This window comes from Phaethon aethereus (genome assembly GCF_964289735.1).
Source record: "Phaethon aethereus genome assembly, chromosome: 3".
In the NCBI taxonomy this organism is placed as follows: Eukaryota; Metazoa; Chordata; class Aves; order Phaethontiformes; family Phaethontidae; genus Phaethon; species Phaethon aethereus.
Window position 1 is genome coordinate 111,053,583 of NC_138576.1, and position 24,484 is coordinate 111,078,066.

Consider the following 24,484-nt stretch of genomic DNA (forward strand, 5'->3'; position numbering starts at 1 on the left):
AAGTCTGTGATCATCCATACCACATATTAATAGAATCATAGAATAGTTTGGGTTGGAAGGGACCTTTAAAGGCCATCTAGTCCAACCTCCCTGCAATGAGCAGGGACAACTTCAACTAAAGTAGGTTGCTCAGAGTCCCGTCCAACTTGACCTTGAAAGTTTCCAGGGATGGGGCATCTACCACCTCTCTGGGCAACCTGTTCCTAGTTTGCTCAAAGTACTTCCTTCCAGAAAGAGAAACGAGCACAGCTGATGGGACTGTTACCCCGCATTTCCCATGAGGCAGGCAATGCAGGCATGGAAGACCCCAGTTTTGGACCCTTCTCCTGGGATGGTCCTCTAGTGCTCCTCTGGGACCCTCCACACTAACCTCTTCTGAATATTCTCACATGATAACCCAGAGCATGCAACACACACCATTAGCATCACACTATGAAAGCATCAGCCTGTCTGGTTACAACACCCACACACACCTTTCTTTAAGTTTTTTGTGAAGGAAAAAAAAAAAGAAAAAAAGAAACCCAGAGAAAAATAATAACAATGTGTCAAGGCCACAACTTGTGGCCCAGGAAAGACCTAAACCAAGAGCTATGCAGCATGGGTGCATGCAGGCTGCTCCAGAGGGACTCAGCCTCCGGCAGTATTGACACCAGCCACTACATACCCCTGTGGTCTGGGGACACCCTGAAGGATGCTTGGCTTCAAGAACAGATACGGCCAATGGGAGAGTTCAAATGACAAACCCAGCGCCAACAAGCACCCAAATCCATGGCACCACCTTGCAGACCTCAGCTCTGAAAAGCCTGAGAGGCTTCCTTCATCCGGCAAAACTAAGTCAGGTCTCTCTTGGTCTTGTCAAGGTTGGACAAAGAGGCTTTAGCCAGCAGAAGACCAACAGTAACTGCGCCTCTAATGCTGACAGAAATTAACACCCGTAAAGTAACATGATGGCCAGGCATAAACCCAAAACTAGAGGCAAAGTTTATCTAAACACATCTGAGTTGCCATGATTTCTTTTCCCATTTTAGACAAGACCATGAAAACAGTTTTGATCTCTAGCCCTTTATTTCCTTTATGGCTGGAACATGAGGTGAATCAACATTTCGGGACCTCCAAAATATTTTTATTTGCTTTTGGTATTTGCTTATAAAAATGATTGGAGTTTGTCAGAGGGAGTGGAAAAGCTGGGTTATTTTTTGCTGCTCGGGGAAGGAATGAATTTGCAAGGGGTACAAAAGCAATTGGCTCCAGCCTTTCCAATTTTGTGGTTCATTCTCTTTCTTGGTTTCATAGTACATTCTTGCACTGGGCTGGAATGAGCCAGTGCTGCTTGATTTCTCACAGCCTTGTGACTTTGAAGCAAGTGTTCAGCCCTTTGTAGCGTCACCTCTTGGTCATGGGCACCTCCGCACAGTCCTGACCCCCACAGAAGGAGCACAACACCTCTAGCACATGCACCTTGTAGAGCACACGGCTGCCACGAGGGGAAGAGCAGTGGCAGTGGCCGTGCAAAGGCATCCTGTATGATGGGCAGGGACCACCAGCCACCTGCTCCTGAGAGGGAGGCAGGATGTCCTCACTGCCACTGAAAGCAGAAATCTGACTTCAGTTAAGTGCGTTACACAGAATAAAGTCTGATGGAGGGAAAAAAATAACCCCAGTGTGGAAGCTTCTGCTTTTTCTTTTCCTAAGAGACAAAAAAAGTATGCATTTGTCCTGTCCAGAGAGATCTGAAACAAGGACGGGGCTGAAATCAAGACCCCAGGTATGAACATGCCTGAGATTTAAAAGGGGATCTCCTCTCCTAAGATGGGCCATCTTAAAAACCTCTCTATAATGGCCAAACTGAAATTCCAAGCAGAAGTGAATTTGAGAACATTACATCCATATGCAGATCTTAATTTAGCAGGTTTTAGCTGTGGGAAATTATTGACGTGGCACACCAGACCTCAAAACTCACTGTTTTTCTTCAATATCACATGCACTGATACACCTCAATATGAAGACTCTCACCCAGGATATTTTGAAGTGAGAAGAAAGAAAATCAAATGTGGAACTGTCATGTTGTTTGGTTTTATACAGCAGACACTGTGTGCGTGAAAAGCAGCACGCCACTCCTATTAACAGTCTCACACTTCTGGTCATGCTTCCTGGAGGTAGGTGGTTCACTGCTGTCTCTTCTGCTCCTTTTGTATTGTTGTTTTAAAGGTCCTGACATTTTTTTAGGGAAGCAATTGATTTGCCTTGTTAAAGGGACCAACATCCCTTTCATACGAAATTGCACAGTAGCTGTACCTGGGAGCACGAACGCAACCACACTCATCAGGTCATGGTGAGGTGCAACCACCAGCGGTGCAGGTACGGGAGGAAAACATCACCTACTGCTCTCCAAAGTCTTTCCTTGAGGCCCTGAGGCAGAGGTGCCATCTGTACTGCAGCACTGAGATGATGGGGGTCAGCCTGGTCCAAGTTGCAGGCTGCATACGTGCAGTCAAAGAACAGCTAGTCCAACTCTGACTGCTCTTCACAACATCCCTGCTGGAGGTTATTCACCATCTCACATCTGCTAACTGAGCTATTCATGGGAACGCTGCCTAAACCACTTCTCTCAAAAGATGTCCTGCTCACAAAAGCCCCAAAATTTGTCTATGTATGTGAATGTGGCTCAAATTGCTTGGGATCCTTTGCAGATAGCCACACCATGAGCAGATCTAAAGGGATCAAAATATTCAGGGGATGTCAGTGATGGGCAACCAGATGCAGTCATTTCTTCAACAAGCAGAGATGCAGCTGGAAAAACATATGTGCACACAGACCTGGTACCATCCCCTCAGCCACTGCTCTCCATCATATCCTACTCATACAGGCACCCGCCTCCTGCTAAGCTAACATCGGTGTACCAAGTCACTGCTGCAGTGGCGTCGCACACACAGACTGCACTCAGCTGTGTCATCTGCTGTAGGTGCGGTCGTCTTGAGCAGGGTGGGCAGCAACACCTTACCTTAGCAAGACTGCAAGATTTACCAATGCTTGTCTATCGGAGCTACTCCCAGAGCTGGACGTGTTTTCCTAGCAGAACTGTAGGTCCCATATCATATCTCCATGCCACTGAAAGGCAGCAAGGCTTTATCTGCAGTCCTTACCAACAGGCACATGCGTGCTCTTTCGGTACGCCCAGCCAGCTGGACGGGAACCAAGCTAACCACAGCTACGTGGCTTTCAGTATGAGCTTGTTCGTGTCCTCCCAGCTCGGGCTGCAGGCAGTGCAAATGCATCTGCCTGCAAGAGACCCTGTAGGCAGAGAAAGCCAGAGCAGACAGAGAGTGCTGCAGTGGTGTTAGTCTCTTAGAAAGCACCTAAAGATCCCTGGAACGAGAGTTTCTGTGAAAAGTTCAACTCTCTTCACCCTGTTCTCCCTGCAGTCCCAGTCTGCCCTTCTTTACTGCTAGCTGTTTTCAAGCTGTAAAGGGGTGAACAAATAAGTATCTGGAATCTGAAGCTTTGATAGGCAATGTTGCTTACATTAAAATAATAAATTATCAATTAGTCTCTTTCTCCAGTTTTAAATCAGCCCAAATTAAAAAAAAAATAAATTTTCTCCTTTCAGTGGAAACTTCTTTGACACATTTAGGTTAATAAGTCCGTGTGATGGATGACTTATCACTCACGTTCCCATTTCCTAATCACTTGCTTGTCTCACAGCCACCCTGGCTGAAGACTGATGATAGCTTCTAATTGCCACAACAGCCGCCTTGCTCCTGCCAGCGCCCGGAACAGCACCAAGCGCTGCGGTCACTGGTGCTGGGTCTCTGCACGCTCCCTCTGCGGGGCGGCCACGACTCGAAACCCAGCTGGAAATAGCGCCTGGTCCTGGGAACTGCACCCTGGACATTTTCACCTTAGTAATAGCCTTGTATTTTTAGAGCGGTGGAGGAAAGTCTGCAGTGATGCTTTGCAAAGAACAGCAGTTTTCGAGTAGCACCTCCTGTGGGGCATGTCTCCACGGGGTGGGTGAAGAGCACCCCAGCCCCATCACTGGCCTTGGAGCTAGATATCAGCCCCACGATTCTCCAGTGGGGGCGGGTATCTGTGCAGGGCCAGCATGGGGCAAGGTGGAGAGTGTGCAGGTCATCCTCAGGCGCTCTGCCTTGGTTGAAGAGCACCCATGGTGAAGTGTGGGTGGTCACAGAGCCTCTGCATAAGGAGCACCAGAAGGCCATGACCCAACTTGGAGCCACCACTAGCTCAATGAGAAGCCAAAGCCATGCCCGATAAATACTTGCACATCACAGCTGCTGTGATGGATGGTCCATGTGAAGGTGGGGTGAGCTGTTGGTGCCTGGAGGCTTCCTCAGGTGCTCCACCTGCTCCCTCACCCTTCCCACAGGTGCCAGTTAGGGCAACGCAGCTCCTCGCCTGCCCTGCCCAGGGCCCTGGGCACGATTTCACATACAGTTCCTATCTCAACAGGCCCATGTTATCAAAGGGAAGAGGCTGGTATCACAAGGAAAAATCTGGATTTTGTGGGAATTGCGCTCTGCTTTGTTAGAGGCCATCCAGCAGTGGAAAACATGAGTGAGAAAGCGCAGGGAGGTGCTGTGCTGCTGCTCTAGGGTAACGCCAGCTCTGAGCCATGCTTCAGTCACCCAAATACGCAGGCAAAGATGCAAAGCTGGACCAAGCTGCTGCCTCTGGTTGTAGGCTGAGGGATACCAGTGTTTCCCAGGACAAAACCCGTATCATCCACTGTAGCTGAGGGGAACTGCACTTCCATGAGTGTTTTTCTCGAGGCCTGTATGCAGATACGCTCTCACACAGCAGCTTAAGAGACAGAGCTGCTGGAGACCCATCTGAATCCTGCACATGTCCGATCCTTGCAGCATGTTTTTCTTGCAGTGCTCATTACACCAGAGACCGAAGCTTTTCATTTCACACAACTCATCATTTAACACACCTCGTTAAATCTGCTGTGGCATCAGAATGGGAGTTTGGGGGATACCCCAGTCCCAGAGGCAATGCTGGTGACTATAGTTCATGACTAGATTTGATCCGATTGCTTTTATCCTGCTTCCCCTTCCGTCCTTCCCGCTCAGACCCAAACAGGGAAGTGGGACACCTGCCCAAGAGCGCACTCTGAGAAAGGGGGTCCCTCCCTTGGAGGCAGGGCTGTCTCTCTACAGCACATTTGTTCAACTTTCCCCTAAGAGAGGCTGACAGAATAAAGCGGGGACTTTTCTTCCACCTTACTGACAGATGGGTCTGCCTAAAAGAAAATTCAGCATACCCAAACTCATAAAATCTGAGAACTTGCACATAAAATTTGAACTCAAACCTGGGTTATATTTTTCCTGAATGGTTTCTATCTTTTCACTCAACTGAACCAAGCTCACCAGCCTGAAAAGTCACAGTTTCCAACCTACGACTTGGACCCAGCCCCACGGAGGAGAGCACCTCTCAGCACAGGAGTCATCACAGGGCTGAGCACAAGCACAGGCAGAGACAGAGACTTCTGCAAAACGTGGCTACGCTTCAGTTCCTCTCCTGTACCCAAAAATTTGGGCCTGTGCCCCTTTTCATTTCAATTTTCCTACACCATTTCCCTTACTCAAACGAGCACATCAAATACTCATGGCCGTCTCAGTAAAAAGCCATATGCATAAGCCACCCTGGAGCCAGGGTGAAGGTGCTTTTGCAGAGCTGGCGATGGGGGTTGTCTGGTTTTGGGTACCCACAGTGAGGTTTCAAAGGGGCCTGAGATGACCTGATGCTGGGCCCATTTCAAACCAGGCCATCTAACATATTTGGAGCTGAGATTATGAAAAACTTCAAGCTCCTGAAAAAACCCACAAGCATCCTCTGAAAATTGAGATAGGTCATATCACACATGAAAATAAAGTCCAGGATATTCAACCTGTTCCCCCAGGTGAAAACAGAATGGAAAACAAAAATGCATCCAACAACTTTTTGCAAGCAAATGTTGATTTTTTTTTTAAGGTCACTTGGAGTGAAGAACAATATTAACCTCCTACACCTCGACCCTTTGCAAAAAAAATAGTTACAAAAGTACCTGAATTGTTTATCTCATTTCAGTTCCCATCTTTTTTTCCCTCCCATTAAATAGTGAAGTTTCACCCATCAGTCCACAGAGACCCTGTGACATGACAAACAGCAGAGCTGCTATGTGCTAAGACAGCTATCGCCAAGGAGCTGAGGATGGACCTTTGCTCTCTTTGGTCTGGACAGCATTTATAACACTTTCAGTGAGTTCCATCTCCTAATGAAACTTCACCCTACTCGAATTGTCCGCCAGCAAGAGCCCAGAGCACCACACCTAACAGGCAGCACATTGCTAACCTAAAAATGAGCAGAACAGAAAAAGCTCCCAAAGAAAGAGAAGTACCGACACTTCCGATGATACAGCTACAAAACAGAAATATAGCTCACTCACTGTTGTAATTTTTCCCATATCACCTTCACTAGTAATTCCTAGATTATCATTGACACCTAAATGCAAATGCAAAAAGGCACTTTTTCCTTATTTTAGCCCATCCTTCTTCACAAGGCTCTTCTTTTCTGCCGGCTAGGAGCTGATGGCTGCAGGCTGGGGAAGGGGGCTGTGGGAGGGACTCCTGCAAGCAGCTGGTGGGAACAGTGGTCCACCTTGCTCGAAGGTCATCCCACGTGCCAATGGAGCATTGCCACACTGCCACTGTCCTGCTGCTTGCATTTTGAGATCTGTTGCCATGGCACCAGGGGACAAATCTCTTCTTGACTCTGCCCTGCAAATCCCTCCCAGCAGAGCTGGGCCCAGACCTGCAACCTTGGCTATTTTTAGCCACGTGCTGCATAATGCAGAAATTGATGAACATCTACATACCTTCATTAGTCAGCCACTTCCAGGTTCTTGGTGAAAGGAGCAGATAGCCAGAGACAGGAAAAAGGCTGGGATCAAATGCTGAGTGAGGGCAGACGCTTGCTGTGCCCTTTGGTGAAGAACTCAGTCTCAGGTTCATCTCAAATCCAACATAATGGAGCTTGATGGAAAGGGACCTTTGTTCCCAGCAAGCTGGAGGGACATGGACCCATCAACCTGCTTCCCTGAGGTGTTCATGCTGCCCGAGACAGCCAGGCATCATGTCGGGATGATGGCTTCTCCCCTACATTCCCTCAACCCATGACCTGCTCCCCAGCCTACCTTGTGCTCACAGCCCTGGCAGGGGTGGACAAGGGCAAGATTGAGGTCCTCGAACAGGGACCATGAGGGGTGTTCCCAGCCCCCCCAGTTTTCCCTCACTACACTAGCCTCAAGCTAGCAGCACACCCGGGGCACGTCACGCTGATCCAGCCAGCGATCGGGTGACAGCACAAACCCCTACAGGTGTCCAAAGCTGCGGGGAACGTGATAGCACTCCAAGTGCCATTAGAAAGGTGTCACATGTCAGTCTTTCAGAAGAGCTGAAATGCGTTAGAGATTATCAAATCAGCAGGAGTGTTGCGTGATGAAGGCTTAGACTGCACTGGAGGGGTCGGACATCTCCTGCCCAGCAGCACAGCCCGAGCTGGCATGTAGACTGCCAGTCTACTGAAGCAGCAAACCTTCTTATTAAAAATAATTCAGAGTAGCAAGTTCTTTTTCACACGACAAAATGAAAACATTACAGACTCACAAACACCTATACTTCACAAGGATACACTTGGGTTTTCTTTAGGCTTATTGGCAGCTAAGGGCAACTTTGCCAAATCCTGGGTGCTCCTGTCCAAACAAAACAGGATACTGTGGGTAACCCCCCTAGGCAGCCTGCATTCTAAATTCATTTCTTTAAACCAAGCTCAAGAGCAGCTTCTTCAGCAGCAGAGCCGGGCTCTGGGCTGGCAGGGCTCAGGGATGCTCTGATTGAGAGGTGTGGTGTAACCCATCAGGAAACCACTGGCCAAACTCCAGCTCCAGCCTTGGATGTGCCTGGGGCAGAGGGGGTGTTTAGGTCTGAGGTTATTGCACAGAATTCTCTCCCCATCACCCCGAAAAAAAGAACATGCTGGATCTGTCTCACCAGCTGGCAAGCGACTGTCAGAGAGAAAACACGGAGGCTGCGGCTGCTGAGGCAGCCTAATTCCTTCCGGTGCCTCCCAGCCATCACCCAGTCGAAATACAGTGAAGTGGCACTGGGGTGGCCCCGAGACGGATGTGCTGCTCCTGCTCATCCTGGTCCTGCTCTGCTAAGGACGGCCAACTTGCAAGAAAAGCAAAGCAGCGGCCGGGCAGAGAGCTTGCAAAATTAAATACTGCTGTCTGGGTCCTTGTGGAAGGTCTGACATTGAGACAGGTTTTAGAGGAACCCCTCACCTGTGAGGGGTCACACCATCTGTGGTGTGTAAGAGCGTAACTCTGCAGAAACCCAAGGACCTGGGTCGATTTACACTAGCTGCAGAGTTGATTACTGAGAAGAAGCACTGCCTCAATCCATATTTTTCTTATTTTGTATGATGTCGGGGGCGCGAATCAAGGTCATGCACTAAATCACTTGCTGGGATTTAGGAAACATGTACAAACGCAGGCATGTGCGATTACATGAGGGACCAGCATCCTCTCTCAATGGAACCAGTAGGTCAAAGATGGTACCAAAAAACCCCACCACCAAACATGAAATGAGCTGTTACTGATCAACTTGCTGCTAAAAGGAGCTTCATCCCAAGTAATGATTTGTAACCTGGCGTCCACAAGTTCATGCCACCTGCTGCATGCTTTTTTGGGGCTTGGATTTTTAGCTTAATGAGTGCTGTTCTTCCTCCCTACGCTCAGAGATGCCAAGCTAAGGTGCTAAGCAGGGCGACAGCCACACCGGGAAGTGGGAAGAAAGGGGTGGCTCAGCTTGGGCCAGCCAGGAATATCCCCATCAGCACAGAAAACAGGAGCCATACAGCCAGGCTGGGGTGGGTGAGACTGTTTCACACAAATGTCTCATCAGACGCTGCCAGTGACACTGGTGGACTTCCACGTGCTGCAGCAGGACCACATCCAGATCAGCGACACCCACCAGTGGGACCTCCCATCTATGGCAGATTCCCGCTCCCGAGGTGGTGCTGCACAGCAAGCCGGCGTCGCAATGCATCGTCTCCTCAGCCCGGATGACCCATGGCTGAATCGGTGACCCGGAGAGGAGAAGCATCGTGGCCCCAGTGCCCCAATGTGTCCCTACATGCAGGATCCCAGCCCTTCATACAACAGGGACGTCCTCCGCCAAGTTTCCCGGCCCTCCTGCTCAGAGAGGGCGCTGGAGAGTTTGGCCAAGGAGGATCTAGGAGTCAAATTCAGGCAGCTGAAAAGAATTTGACCGCAGCCTTCACCATCACATGCTGGAATTTTTTGTTTATCTTCCTGCTTCCTCTGTAAAACAACTTATCCCAGCTGGGTCATAAGGAAAGGAACAATAGATCCTAAAAATATATGGCTATCTGTGAATCATTGGTGACCAGTTTTTCCATTTTGTCATCCAGACCATTTTGTTTTAGCAAGAGACCCTGCAAAGCAGCCCAAGCCATGAGCGTGCAGGAAAGGGGTAGTCCCGGCAGTCAGGGATCTCCATGAGCACCTGACAGCCCAGCCCTGCCTGGCAGCATCGCATTTGTGCTACCTCCAAGAAGCGAGGCACCACAGGGACCTCAAAGTGGCTTATGGCCATAGAGGTCACCCATAACTGTATGGCTGTCCAAGTCCTGCCCGTGATAAAGAAGGTTTGGGGTTTTCTTTTTCCTTTCTTTTTGTAAAAATAAAGGATGCCTCTCTTCTATTTAGAGGTCAAACAGGTTTTTACCCGGGTGTTTATTTCCTCTCCCCTACTGCAACATCCTTGACCCACAACACAGAGACACTCAAAGGCTGCCACAGCCCACGAGAGGCAAGTGCTTGGTGTGACAAGCAAGATGCCTGCTCATTAAGACCTGCAAGTTAACAATGCAAATCCACAGCCTAAATATAGTCTGTGACAGAAAGTCCCGGTCCAAAATACAGTAATACAGTACCTCAAGGGACTGCCAGAGGCAGGAACAGGCCAGTCACGATATACAGGCGCATGTTCAATGATATGGCAAGAGGAAACGCAGCAGCTTTTTGGCCCTGTTGGTCCCCTGGGACCCTCAGATTGCATGCCCCACTGGATAACCTCAGTGCTACCATGAGGCCTCCAGCAAGGCAGAAAGAAAGCAAAGAAGTCATAAAAGCCAAACCTCCTACTTCTTCATCACCTCAGCCAGCAGCAACACGAGGGAAGAAATTAGGTGTGGGTTTCAAAAGCCCTTAATAAGTCAGAAGCACAAGTTCTGCTGCCTGTGAAACATCAAACAGAGGATGGGAATAATTTCTCCTTAAAAAAAAAAGAGAAAAAAAGATTACTACATCACAGACTCCCCTCTCCCCAATCTCTTCCACTAAGTCTCCTCTGAAGCAGTAGCTCCCGGTAAACTGCAGATTTAGCCCACAAAGCTCCTTTTCGGCAGCAGTTTCTTTTCTCATGCTCCTAGATGAGGCAGCGTAGGTGCAGAGAGGTGAAGAGATTTGTTTCAGCTTGCACGGAAAGTCACGGGAAATCCTGCCTGCACATCCTTAATCATAACTCTATCAGCAATCATCCAGGCTTCTAATACGGCTTTCTCGTTAGCCCTGGGGACTCTCCATGCTGTGGTTTTCCCAAGTCTATCTCACCCTCCTTACTACCTCCTGCCGAGGTCTTTAATAAAGGTGTTTTATCTTTTCCATGCTTAGGGGCAGGTCTCGGGTGCTCATCTTGCCCCAGCCCTCTCCCACTTTGCATAGCACTGATTCATATGAAATACAGGCACATCCCGTATTTCACATGAATCATTCCCTTTTCAGGTCATGTTCCCAATGATAATATTTTTGTGGAACAGTCTTATTCTATCAGCTCCACAAAAAGCTCCATTACTCAAGCCTTTCCCAGATCATCTAGCGTGTTTCTCTAAGGACGGTTTTTTCCACAGCGCTTATAATAAATCCCTTTCCTCTCTAAAATGCAGGGCTGGAAGGATGCAGGGGAAATGAGTCTACCAGCAAATGGATGGACTCATGCAGTTGTTTCCCAACAGCTTACGCTCAATAATTAATATTTCTGAGGACATACATGGATAAGAGAGTAGATAAAGCCTATAAAAGCATGTTTCTTTCTTCCTATAGGCATACCGGTGCGGTGCAGAGCACTTGTCTGCATGGCTCCGTAGGCGTGCGCATCTCCGTACATGCATGCAAACACACAGATGGTCTCTACCTGCCGCAGCCCTGCCCAGCCTCCCCGCTGCTCTCAAGCTCACCTATCCTGGGGTGTGCACAGCTGGTATTACACAGGCTGTCCCCCCCGGGGGGTTCCGTCACAGCCCCCGAGCCAGGAGTGGGGGAGAAACCAAGGAGAATCACGTCAGTTTGTGCCTCCCCAAACGGGGACACCCCATGGCAGTACCCCAAGGCGTCAGGGCGAAAGGGCAGCCACCCTCAGCAACTATTAAAAAAACCAAACAAACAAACACAACCCCAAAACCAAACCCCCCCACAGGGTCAGAAATATTTACTTCTCTTAAATTTTTCCATTCTGGACCTTGGCCAGGAGGTAAATTTCTTGTTTTGGAAAAACTGAGAGGATTTCAGCAAGTGTAGGGGAAGTATTACACTTTCCCCGTTTCCAAAGTGCAAATTGTGAAAGAGCCACTCTTACATATCTTCAAACTGATTATGAGCTTAAAAAAAAAAAAAAGAAAGAAAAAGAAGCAACAAGACATACTGTTATGTCAGAAGAGGGTCCTTAATGTCCCTTTAGGGACAACAACCTTGCATGGCCTTAAAAGAGCAGCTCTGGGGAGTGGTGAGCACTGCAGCCATGGCTCGCAGGCCTCTTCTCCCCGCTGCCGGCTCCGGGGGGACAGTTGCCCACACTCTGCCATTTCGGAGCAGAGGTCCTAGGCACATCTTAGACCTCCCCTTAGCTGGTCAGAGCAGACAAACAATTCTAGGCTCCCAGTACAACCCTGTAGCAAAAGGGTGAATGACCCCTAACGCGTTGGTGAAGGGGGCTAAGCAGGGACAGCAGGGCTTGGTTTTACGCAACCCATGCTGATTGCGTTGGGTGCTGAGGCTTGTGATTTGAAAAGGACAGTGAAAAGGCTGAAGGAGGATCCTGGGAACTACAGGCCTGTCAGCCTGACCTTGGTACCAGGGAAAGTTATGGAGCGGTTCATCTTGAGGGTGCTCACAGGACATGTGCAGGACAACCAAGGGATCAGGCCCAGCCAGCATGGGTTCATGAAAGGCAGGTCCTGCTTGACCAACCCAATCTCCTTCTGTGACCAGGTGACCTGCCTAATGGATGAGGGAAAGGCTGTGGATGTTGTCTACCTGGACTTTAGTAAAGCCTTTGACAGCGTCTCCCACAGCGTTTTCCTGGAGAAACTGGCGGCTCATGGCTTAGGTTTAATCTTCGCTGGGTGAGGAACTGGCTGGATGGCCGAGCCCAGAGAGTTGTGGTGAATGGCGTTAAATCCGGCTGGCGGCCGGTCACAAGCGGTGTTCCCCAGGGCTCGGTTCTGGGGCCGGTCTTGTTCAATATCTTTATAGATGATCTGGATGAGGGAATTGAGTGCTCCCTCAGTAAGTTTGCAGATGACACCAAGCTGGGAGCGAGTGTTGATCTGCTGGAGGGTAGGAGGGCTCTGCAGAGGGATCTGGACAGGCTGGATCAATGGGCCGAGGTCAACTGTATGAGGTTTAATAAGGCCAAGTGCCGGGTCCTGCACTTCGGTCACAACAACCCCATGCAACGCTACAGGCTTGGGGAGGAGTGGCTGGAGAGCTGCCCGGCGGAAAGGGACCTGGGAGTGCTGGTTGACAGCCGGCTGAACATGAGCCGGCAGTGTGCCCAGGTGGCCAAGAAGGCCAACAGCATCCTGGCCTGTATCAGAAATTGTGTGGCCAGCAGAAGTAGGGAGGTTATTGTGCCCCTGTACTCAGCACTGGTGAGGCCAGATCTCAAATCCTGTGTTCAGTTTTGGGCCCCTCACTACAAGAAGGACATTGAGGTGCTCAAGCGTGTCCAGAGAAGGGCAACGAAGCTGGTGAGGGGTCTGGAGCACAAGTCTTATGAGGAGCAGCTGAGGGAACTGGGGTTGTTCAGTCTGGAGAAGAGGAGGCTGAGGGGAGACCTTATTGCTCTCTACAACCTGAAAGGTGTTGTGGTGAGGTGGGTGTTGGTCTCTTCTCCCAAGTAACTAGTGATAGGATGAGAGGAAATGGCCTCAAGTTGCACCAAGGGAGGTTTAGACTGGATATTAGGAAAAACTTCTTTACTGAGAGAGTGGTCAATCATTGGAACAGGCTGCCCAGGGAGGTGGTGGAGTCACCATCACTGGAGGTGTTCAAAAAACATGTGGATGTGGTGTTGGGTTGGTGGTTGGACTTAAAGGCCTTTTCCAACCTTAATGATTCTGTGATTCTGTGAATAGCCCAGAAGCTGCAAAGGGAGGAAGAACCCTGATGGATGCAGGTGAACCCAGGAGGTGGATTGGATGATGGCTTATCTGCTTCCATGGAGACAGGGCGCTCTAATTCAGCACAGAAACATGGCAGGCTAAACACAGGAAAATCTGCCACGCTAGGCTAAAGGGCAGAGGATCTGACCAATGTTCCTCGCTGGCTTTAACATGCCTGAAAGGAGCCCTGATTTTACCTAGACGGTGGAATCCCACAGCTTCAGTGCTGAAGTTCCGCGGAGCGCAGGCAGCCGAGCCGTGAGGCCAGCGTGCACTCAGGAGGCCAGACTTGCTGAGAGGTCTTTTGCTGGGCGAAGCGTGCTCCTTTCCAGCAGCACGGAAGGGGAAAGGAACTCAGAGGCTGCTGAACCAGGACATGTAAAAACCTCTCTTTAAACACAGCTCAGTCTTTGGGGAGGATGAGGGCAACAAGAAAAAAAAAATTAGTTGAAAAAAATAACTTCCCCTCCCTCACATGGAAATTGAGGCTGCAGGATACCAGGTTTTAGGTATGTCCATGTTTTTTAGTGTGTACTGCCCTGCCATTCCTAGCCTTCAGTGTCTTTAAGGAGTGATGTCTCTGCCACGTGCCGGTAGCTGAGAGCCTGTCCTCACCCAGGAGAGGGCCTTCTGCTGGGCACTACTCTGCCTTTGGCCTGCCGGAGCTGGGAAGCATTCAGAAACCAAATCCATTTTCTGCATCCCTGCAGAAACGCCAAGCTCTGAGCTTTTTGCGCGTGCCTCCCCACTACATCGCGCACGCTCGCGTCCTCCAGACCCATGCCTCCTCCCAGTGAGTCGCTCCCTCTCCTAGCCGGGCGACCTCCTCGCAGACCCCCCTGAGACCACTCCTGGGGTGAGGATTTTGCCAGCGGGTGAAGCCCCTTGTCTCCTCCCCGCCTCCCCTTTGCAGGATGCCCCTGCTCTGAGAGCACCCCACTGCCGCTGCCAAGCCTCCTGACCCACCAGTGTGGAGAAGAGCCTGTGTACGAGGTACCCCATAAAATCATCCTCCCCTCCCCAGCCAGTCCAGCTCCTTCTATGGGAACGCTCGCCTTAGGAAACCTCACTCCATGGTTTTCAGTTGAGACTTGCTGGTGCCTCTTTTATACCTTCCCCCCCCCCCCCCCAACATTTGTTTTTATGAGCTTCTTGTTGAGATCATAAAATACCAGGTTGGAGGACTATAAATTCACAGGGAGGTATTCTTTGAAGGGAGCTTTTCTTCTTACAATTAAAATAACCAAAAAAAAAGAGAGAAGGAAAAAAATCCCCGTCCCTCCCTCTCTTGCAAACACCCTCCTGTTTTGCAGCAGAACATCTAAGGATCTGGGCCCCTACACATCATCTTGCCTCTCAGATCTAATTAGAGCAGGTTTTTGCAGCCGGGGAACCGCAGGTAGAGGTGAGCTGCAGCCAGCCCTGGCGCCGGGTCGCGGGCCTGAGGGAAACCGCTCGTTTCGGAGTTGTGCAGGGATGACAGCTGCCTGTTCGTGCTGGGTGAAACTTCCTACCACGCTCCTGTCAGGAAGCGCAGGGCAGTCGGCCGGAGCTGGGCTTCACCCAGGAAGCCTAAAAGCACTTCATGGAGAGATCACCACGGGGCTGTCAGGGGGATGCTCAAAACCCCAACTCTTTGTGTGTGTCCCCCCCGCCGTGCACGGTGATGACATGTCATGTGTCCCCCTCCAGAGAGACACACACACACTTGATTTAACCTGGCGCTACACCTCCCGCACGCTCAACCTCACGGCCTTTATTCAGGCAGGCCGTCAGCTGAGAGACGTTCCTAACGTGCAGCCTTAATTGGCTTATTTGAGATTAACTCGGCCGGCTGCCCCAGCCCGCTGAGTCAGCGAGGGAGCGCCGGGGCTCTCCCCCCTCCTCTTCAGGCCGGCTGTTAAGGGAGCCGGCCCTGGCCCGCTCCCTGGGCCTCGCAGGCCTTGGCTCGGCTCCTGGCTACCGCCAGGCCCCGCCGATGGCATGGCAGCCGTGGCCAGCTAATTCTGGAGCTGCTACCGTACAACGCCCCGCCGCCGCTGCTGTAGGCTCCGGCCCGTCCGCTCCAGCGGGAAAACAGGGGGCAAAGGGGTGCCTGGCTGCTGGCCCCCGGCCCTTGGACCTCTCCCCCTGGCCCGCAGATCGAAGAAGGGATTTGCAAATGGCAGGGCTGAGGGCAGAATTTCTGCAAGGCAGCTCCCCCCAGTCCCCTATTATCGCTGTTTCTTTTAAAAGCAACAATTGTGCGCGAGGAGGAGGAGGAGGAGGTCACATGAAGGATGCCTGGAATTCTTTCCAAACCACAGCCATTTCTGACCCATCGCAAATTTCCCTGCTTACTCTGGCCTGTGAACTCTGGAAAATGCAATTAAAAGAGAAAAAGCAGAGGCCTGAAATCTCTGATTCAGGCGGGCTCCCTGACATTCATTAATGAGGCCCAGGCTTACGCGACGCTGATTCAATAGGAGCGACTGTCTTGCTTCCAGCCCCGGTTCACCAAAAGTTCATTAGCCCTCCCTTCCGGCAGAAACCCGCCCGAAATTCGTGCTGCCTGCCCAGAGGCTACGGGAGCAGCTTATCTAATGGTTTAATGTGGCTGAAATGGCCATTTGCTCGACTGACAAGGGCAACAAGCAGCACTTCTATGTATACTTTTTATATATATGTGTGTGTGTGTGTGTGTACTTATAGATACACTGTAAGGGAAGACCCCCTTACAGCATCTTCTTTCTATAGCTGGATGCCCAAACACTGGCTGCCCCGGCGAGGGGATGGCGGGCAGCTGCAGCTCCCGCCCCGGTGGGGACCAGCCTCCCAGGCAGGGCACAGGACGAGCCGCCGGTGTCACCAGAGCTGAGCCAGCAACTGCCCACCGCCCACGTGTCAGCAAGCAGATCCCGATACCGCCTCACCGATTTGTTATTTGATATTTGCTGTACCCCCCACCCCAGACACGCACAACCGCCCCCGAACCGGTTGTTTTTAACTGTGGAGCTTGTTTCCAGTGGTGGAAAGCAGTGGGAAGAGGAGGTGGAGGGGGATGAATGGCTTTGGCACGTTTGGAGGTGACCTGAGGCTGATGATGGCAAAAGGACATGGTGGGGGATTGTATTGGGTTTGCTTGGCAAGGTTTTGGTAGCGGGGGGGCTACAGAGGTGGCTTCTGTGAGAAGTTGCTAGAAGCTTCCCCTGGCCAATGCCAGTTGGATCCAAGGCAGACCTGCAAGGTCAAGCCCACCAGCAATGGTGGTGGCGCCTCTGGGATAACAGAGTTAAGAAGGAGGAAAAAAAAATCTGTGCAACTGCAGCTGGAGAGAGAAGTGAGAACATGTGAGAGAAACAGCTCTGCAGACACCCAGGCCAGTGCAGAAGGAGGGGCAGGACGTGCTCCAGGTGCCATTGCAGAGATTCCCCTGCAGCCCCTGGTGAAGCCCATGGTGGGGCAGGCTGTGCCCCTGCAGCCCATGGAGCAACATGGTGGAGCAGATCTCCACCTGCAGCCCAGGGAGGACCCCACGATGGAGCAGGTGGATGTAACTGAAGGATGATGTGACCACATGGAAGGCCCACACTGGAGCAGGCAGGACCTGTGGCCCCGTGGAGAGAGGAGCCCAGGCTGGAGCAGGTTTGCTGGCAGGACTTGTGACCCCATGGAGGACCCACACTGGAGCAGTCTGCTCGTGAAGGACTGCACCCTATGGAAGGGACCCAGGCTGGAGCAGTTCGTGAAGAACTGCAGCCTGTGGGAAGGACTCATGTTGGAGAAGTTCGTGGACAACTGTGTCCCATGGGGGGAACCCCACTCTGGAGCAGGGGCAGAGTGTGAGGAGTCCTCCCCCTGAGGAGGAAGGAGCAGCAGAGACAATGTGTGATGAACTGACTACAACCCCCATTCCCTGTCCCCCTGTGCTGCTTGCAGGGAGGGTGTAGAGAAATTGGGAGTGAAGTTGAGCCTGGGAAGAAGGGAAGGGTGGGGGGAAGATGTTGTTAAGATTTGGGTTTATTTCTCATTACCCTACTCTGATTTGACTGGTAATAAATTAAACTATTTTCCCCAGGTCGAGTCTGTTTTGCCCGTGACGGTGACTGGTGAGTGATCTCTCCCTGCCCTTACCTCGACCCACAAGCCTTTCGTTATATTTTCTCTCCCCTCTCCAGCTGAGAAGGGGAGTGATAGAGCAGCTTTGGTGGGCACCTGGTGGCCAGCCAGGGTCAACCCACCACAGGGATGAAAGGCTTCAGCATGTTCAGAGGTGGCCCCAAAACGATAGCTAAAATATTGCAAAATGACATTAAGCCCTTGGGCTGAAACAGAGGGGCTGCACACCTGGAATAGGTGAGCAGTCCACCCGTTCCCCTGCCAGGGCATTAGCCTCCTTCCCCAGTAAATCCGTCCCCTGCACGCTGGATCCCTGTGACATCTTGGGCCTCTCCGTGGCACAAGAGGCTCCCGCCGGTCATGCCAAACAAAGCTCACCATTTGATCCCCGAGGTAACATTATCACCCTCTGTTTAATACCATCAAGCAAAACTGCTTGCATGGGGCAACCTGCGTAACCGAAGAACCTCCTGTGGCCACTCACCAGGGTGTCCCCTTCCAGCCCGGACCTGCTGCCGGAGAAGGACAGGGACAGTTCTGGGAACAAACACCCTGCTGCTCCAGGCTGTGGGTTGCTCCAGCTGCTGGAGAAGCAGGATGGATACCCGTCTGCCCAAGGTCTGCAAAGGGCATTGGTGATTCAGGGGGGTGATACACCTCTCCTTGAATCTGTGGAATGAGTGCCCGGACCTACCCACCGCTGTGAAGACGGGTGGGATGACTTCTCCAGAGCAGTTGGTCGGGCTAGATTTTGGGGATGGTGTCCACCTGGAAAAGCCAGGTGATTCCGCTTCGTGCTTCAACATGCAGGAGCGTGCATGGCTGCCTGCACCGGCACATCCCTCTGCAGAGGAAGCTGCCTCTCACTGCGGGGTGGTATTTCCTCCTTAGAGAGCCTGGAATGCATCCTTTCGGATGAGAGGCATTTTAGTGCATTCAGTCAGGAATAACCAAGATGAGAAAGCGCAGTATGGCTGGGACGAGAACCTATGTGTAACGCTGATACTTGGTTTCCACAACAGAGAAATGCTGAAACACGACATTTATAATCAACAGCAATAGTGCTTCCTTCAAGATTTGGTCCAGTGCAAGGCTAAAATGTTGTGGGAGGAATTTATTTTTATGTTTTCCACCATAACAAAATTATAGAGCTTTTAAAAACCACTCCCCCCCCAAAAAAGTTGAACATTTCCGTACTTCTCTATATTTCAAAGAATTAAGAGAAAACTGTCACATATTTGAAAAATAGAAACTCACTCAACTTGGAGCCCACTAGCTGGTTTTTACCCCAAGGTCTCAGAGCACTTTTTAAAGGGGATTAAGCAACAAACTCCATTTTACAGATGGGGGAACCGAATCACATTTTGGATAAGCATCTGAAAGCTGGTCAAGCAAAATCAGTAGCAGCACTGGAAAAGCCAACCACATCTGTAGAGAAGTCCGCTGACTTCTCTGCAGGTTTTCCACCCAGGGACTAAACAAGCAAAATAGACCTCAAACTGATCATAAGGGAATGCAGAAAGCACAGATGAGATGCCAGTTAAAAAGATATTAAATTGTAGCCACTGCAACATGCAGTTAAAGCAATGAATTGCTTTCACAGACAGAAAAAAATGGGTTTGAAGTTTATGGCTCTTTGCTGGCAGATTCCTCCCCATGACCAGCAAATGAGAAAAAGCGGCATTAAGGGCTTTTCCCCTGCCTGGTGCAGGGGAGCAGGAGGTGCTGGTGATGCCACCCAGGGCTGCACGGAAGAGGCTGGGTGGGCTAAAATGCTGGGTCAAGGGTAGGGCTGAGGTGGGGGGAACTTTTGATCTTAATTTGTGTGGGTTTTTTTGGAAAAGTGCTGTGGTCAGATTCCACTTGCGGCTTTTTAGCTGTAAGAAATTATCTTCACTCCCAGCCCAATGGAGAGGACATCACCTGTCAGGATGGAGAATTATAAAAACACAGGGAGAAAACCCATGGTGGCTATTTGGGCCAGACCTCCATCCATAACTGGGGTTTTCAAAGTCAAGTTGTGGCTTCCCCACCTCACAGCATTTCTCTGCTTAGTTCAACTGTCTTGAGTCCCCTGAATTGCACGGAATGCTAATGTGTATTTAAAAGTGATTTCTGACAAGCCACTTTTTAAAGGGGAGGAGTGGAGGGATGTTGGGGCAGGAGTGGCTGGAAGGAAGGCTACAGGCTCCCTGTTGTCATGTCCAGGAGCTCAGGTTGTGGTTATTCAGGACCATGACATGGAAAGTGACTTTCTAGAAATACCTCACTCTTTAGATGTTCAGCGTTGGTTGCCTGTCCAGCCCTGCAATTCAGCTGTCCTAGGAAAGATCAGTGCTAGGACCAGCCAGCATTTGCCACCGCAGGGCAGGGGTGGCGTACCATGGCCTCACGGAGCAGCAGCACCACGGGGAGGTGTCACTCAACAGTCACACCCCACACAGGGTACGGTATGTAGTTGGTACGGCAAAAACCAAAGAAATAGCCCTAACATTTCTAAAGGGTGGGTTATATTTTCATTTACACCGGCTTGGCTCTTTTTTTTTAACACGTTTCTGCCTACAGCCATAATTGGATTTACTGGGTCCCTCAGCGGAGTGCCAATTTCTCCATGGAGAAAACAGTAGGTCCAGCTCATTCTCACATGTACTCTTATCCCCAGCTCCCTCGGAGGTACCACCTTTGCTGCTGCCCGAGAAGCTCCTTTACACCAAAGACAGGAGTCCCAAGGAAATAATCGGGAACACAGAGACACGGCATGCTCACAGCATCCCATCAACCACGGATGCAGGTCTGAGGCATCTCTGCCCAGAGCAGACAGCACAGAGCTCCAAAATCCAGAGCATCCTGCGGAGAACAGGCCTCGCTGGTTCTGCTTGAACCCCTCTTCAGCACCAAAAGGTACTTTATGCAATAGAAAGCACAAAAGAGGGGTTCAAGGGCTCACAGGAGCTGACGCCAGAGAGTTTACGCTCCCTTCTCCTTGGTCTGGGCACCTCGCCTCTCCCTGCTATGGGAACCAGTGGAAAATGCTCGCTGCAACCTCCACACAAGTAACACATCCCTTCAGACCCCTCTCGGTGTGCACTTTCATGGGCAGCATCATACAAATGAAGCTGCCCTTCACCTTTGAGGTGGGGCTGCCAGAGAGCCACGGACAGGCCCAATCCTCTCTTTCGTGCCTCACTGTTCACAAAACCAGGCTTTGGGAATCGTGACGGGGCTGGCTGGCACCGGCAGCCTGGGTCTGCTCTGCACTGTCTCGTGAAGCTGCTCTTCGCTGACCCGTGCCACCCCGCGCTCCTGAGAGCATCGTGTGGTACCCACAGGGCTCAGATGCTTGTCCACGTGGAGCGGGGCTGGCCAAACCCACACAGCCTGCTTAGGGCTAAGGGTAGCTCCCAGCCGCACAGGGGCTGCAGCCTGCGACCTCCCTCCGTGTTAGACATCCCTCACCTCCTGGCTCCCTTAGGTTACCCCGGCAAAGTTTCTTCAGGTGCGCCGGTCTGTAATCCAGGGCCAGTTTAGCTCACTACCGAGAGCTGCCCATAACCCCGCCGCTCCCCACGTTCACCAGACCCCAGAAGGCTCTCGTCGGCAAGCTTTGGTGGCTGTGGCACAGCGGGAGGGGAAGGCACCCTCCTGCACTTGCTGACAGGGAGAGACACGGTCTGCAGGGTGATTCGTCCGGCATCTGTCCGAAGCCACAGCACAGCCGTGGACCCGCGGCCTCGGGCATCCTGCCCCGCCACAGCCTCTGCTTTCTCTGGCAGTCACTGCTTCTCAAGCCACCTTCGGAGCCTGGCTGTGCACCCGCTGCTGCCAATGCCAGGCAAAGGGTGTAATCAACGGTAAGCAGGCTGCATTTTAATTACCCTTTATATAATGCAAACGTGACTGTATTAATAATCCTTGCAAGCCATGCGACTGTCTTACACAACCTTTAATTACTCAGGGAGCTCAGCATTTTCCATTGTCGTACGTTTGCTTTACTTTTTATTATCTCGCCAGGCTGCCAGGCCCTGCAACACAAAGAGAAACGCTTTCTGCAACTTAGTCCGAGCCAGGAGTCTGAAAGCTTTGTACCTGCTCCAAGACCATCATGTTTCCCTCCCTTTATTTCCTCAGAGCAGAAAGCCAGAATATCACCCACACGCATGTCATTATTAGTAAGTGCATATGCACAAGGTGGCTTCCCCTCCAAAAAAACCCCCACCTTTGTGTTGAAAGGGTTATTTCCGAGGAGCTATCTATATTACAGCGATAAAAGATGAGACTAACGGGTGCTTGACACGTTGCATGGGGCCAGACCCAGCAAAGCACTTAAGAAAGCGAATAAAGCTCTTAAGCACATTTTCCCATTGACTGGAGCTTACCTTTTATTAAGCACTGAACATGAGCGTATGGGTGTTTGCAGAAAGGGGAATTAGGCTCTGACGTGACATCCTGGATCAATCAGATTTTTCCAGTGGCTTCAGCAGCAACAGGAAAAATAACTACTCATCGGCCTGTACTGGAAGTTGTCCTCATTTCATGGTGATTGGCACGCTAAGAAGAGTCCATGGGACAAAAAGCAGAGTTCCGCTGTCCTCTTGCACATCATACCATCAATAACACTCAGGTGCTCCTTAAGTTTCTTTGTCCTCCAGGTGCTGGAGGGTAAGATTTGCTCCATTTCATTCCCCGCTTCCCGATGCAAAAGCCACGATGGGCAACTTCATATGCTCCATTGTGAGTCCTGCCAGATTTCCACCTGGGGTCTGCTGTAATGGTTGCAGGTCTGCTGAGATACCAGATAGCATATGATGCAAAGAAAATAACACTTCATCACATTTTCACAAAGCATTGAAGTGACCATCAAAACCAGATGGATCGTAATTATTTTGTAAATTTTGCACTGAGAAAAAGCAGGAAAAATAATAAATAAAAAGATGTTCCTTTCTTGCAAGGGGGTTCCCTCCAGTGCTGCCTGACCTATGGCTCAGCCTCCTGCTGCCATGGAGGTGGACAGAGATCCACAGGGGGTCCTCAAACAGAGCTGCCTGGAAATGTATAAAACTCTCAGACCTTCTGACAAAGGGACTTCCTTGAATTTCTCCCCGCCTTTAGAAGTTTCATACATCTGCTGATGACATTAAAATAAGGTCCCAGCTGGCAAAACGGTCATAGAAGATTAAAAAACTGGTTCTATGGGTCTGAATCTAATACTGGTTTGCACTGATACCAGAGACTTCTTCAATATTACTGCTGATGTGTATCTATCTGCAGAACTGCAACCAGGATCAAGCCTAAAAATAAATAAATAAATAAATAAATAAATGAGTAAGTAAATAAATAAATAATAAGAGAAGCAAATTCAGTATTTAAAGCATTTGTGGATGCTTCCCACCACCCCACCCCCAAAGCTTTTATGTACAATTAGCTCTCCTAAGGTCCCTATTGGGGATCGTTTCATTAAATAATAGCTCAATGTTGAGTTACAGAAATGAGGCTATAAAAAATTACAAGGCGTGTTAAATGATGTGTGAAAATAAACTAGGTCAGCTGGGGAATAGGGATTTCTGTCCTCTGGAAGGTCACATCACTCTCCCCGAGGGACACGACCGCATGCACCGATAGGTAGGAGATGCAGTGCTGGCTCAGGCTGGTGGTCCTTCTCCTTCTCCACCTTGGCCTGGCAGTCGCCGCTGCCAAGTGTTTCACTGCACACCCCCCCCAGCCAGCCCCGAACAACCTTCCTGAGGAAGAACTTCTCTTAAGCCCTTGTGCATTAAGACTGCTGGAGGGTTTAAGGTCTCTGAAGGAGCTCTTGAAAGCTCTTTTAAAAAAAAAAAAAAAAAAAAAAGGTTATTGCTGCAGATGTGTCTCTGTTATTTGTGGACGATTTGCCCTGCTTGGCCTCACTTTTATTTTATGGCAGGGAGTTTCACATAGGTTGTGTAGGGGGAAAAAAATAGTTTCCTCAAATGAGTTTTGAAATTATGCCTTTTCTGATCCTTTTAGTGTTCAAGAGTTCAGTGCCATAGAAATAGGAGAGGAAAGCAGAGAAAGATAACAGGGAAATTGCAGGCGAACAGCAAGCAATGCTGTAGCACAAGGTGTTAACAAGAGCCCTGCACATACATTCAGAAGAGTTTTTAACGTGGAGCTAAACCACAGCATCTGTGTCCTGGTGGCCGTGGTCGCCAAAAGACACGTTAAAATTGAGAAGAGGGCAGAACCAGGCCACAAATGTAGCTTCAGAGCTGGAGAAGGTGCCTACAGGGAGGCATCCAGAGAGCAATCTGTCTTATTGAGATGGTGGATTCAATTGCAGTGCACGAGCACCTAACTTCAGGCACTACAGGGCTCTGTCAGAAAAAGAGAACAAAAACAAAAAGCTGCAGGCTGAAGCTGGACAAACCAAGGCAGAAATACATCAACAGCACAAGCTTGAGAGTCGGAGAGAAACGCCAAAAGAAACAGCAGAGTCTCTATCTTTTGAGATGGTCAGACCTAGCTTGGATAGCTGCCTGGAAGACATGTTTTGGCCAAAAAACCAAGCTAACAAACAGACTCGGTGCATGAGGGATGAGGTATGGCTGCATGGCCTCAACGGGGAAAGTGGGACCGGCCGTGCCTTCTCACCGTGTGCTCTGTGGACAGACTGTAAGAGAGTCGGTTCAGTTACAAATCACTTCCCAAAAATGTATCTTTTCCTAAAGACTGCAGTGCTGTAGAAGCCACCAAACTGCAGCTATCAAAAGAGGATTGATTTCATGGATAAAGGTGTTGAAAGGAAAGAGAAGCACCTCCAGGAATGTGGCATGGGACAAGACAGGTCATCCCCACCTCTCACAAGGAGGCGAGGGCTGGGAAC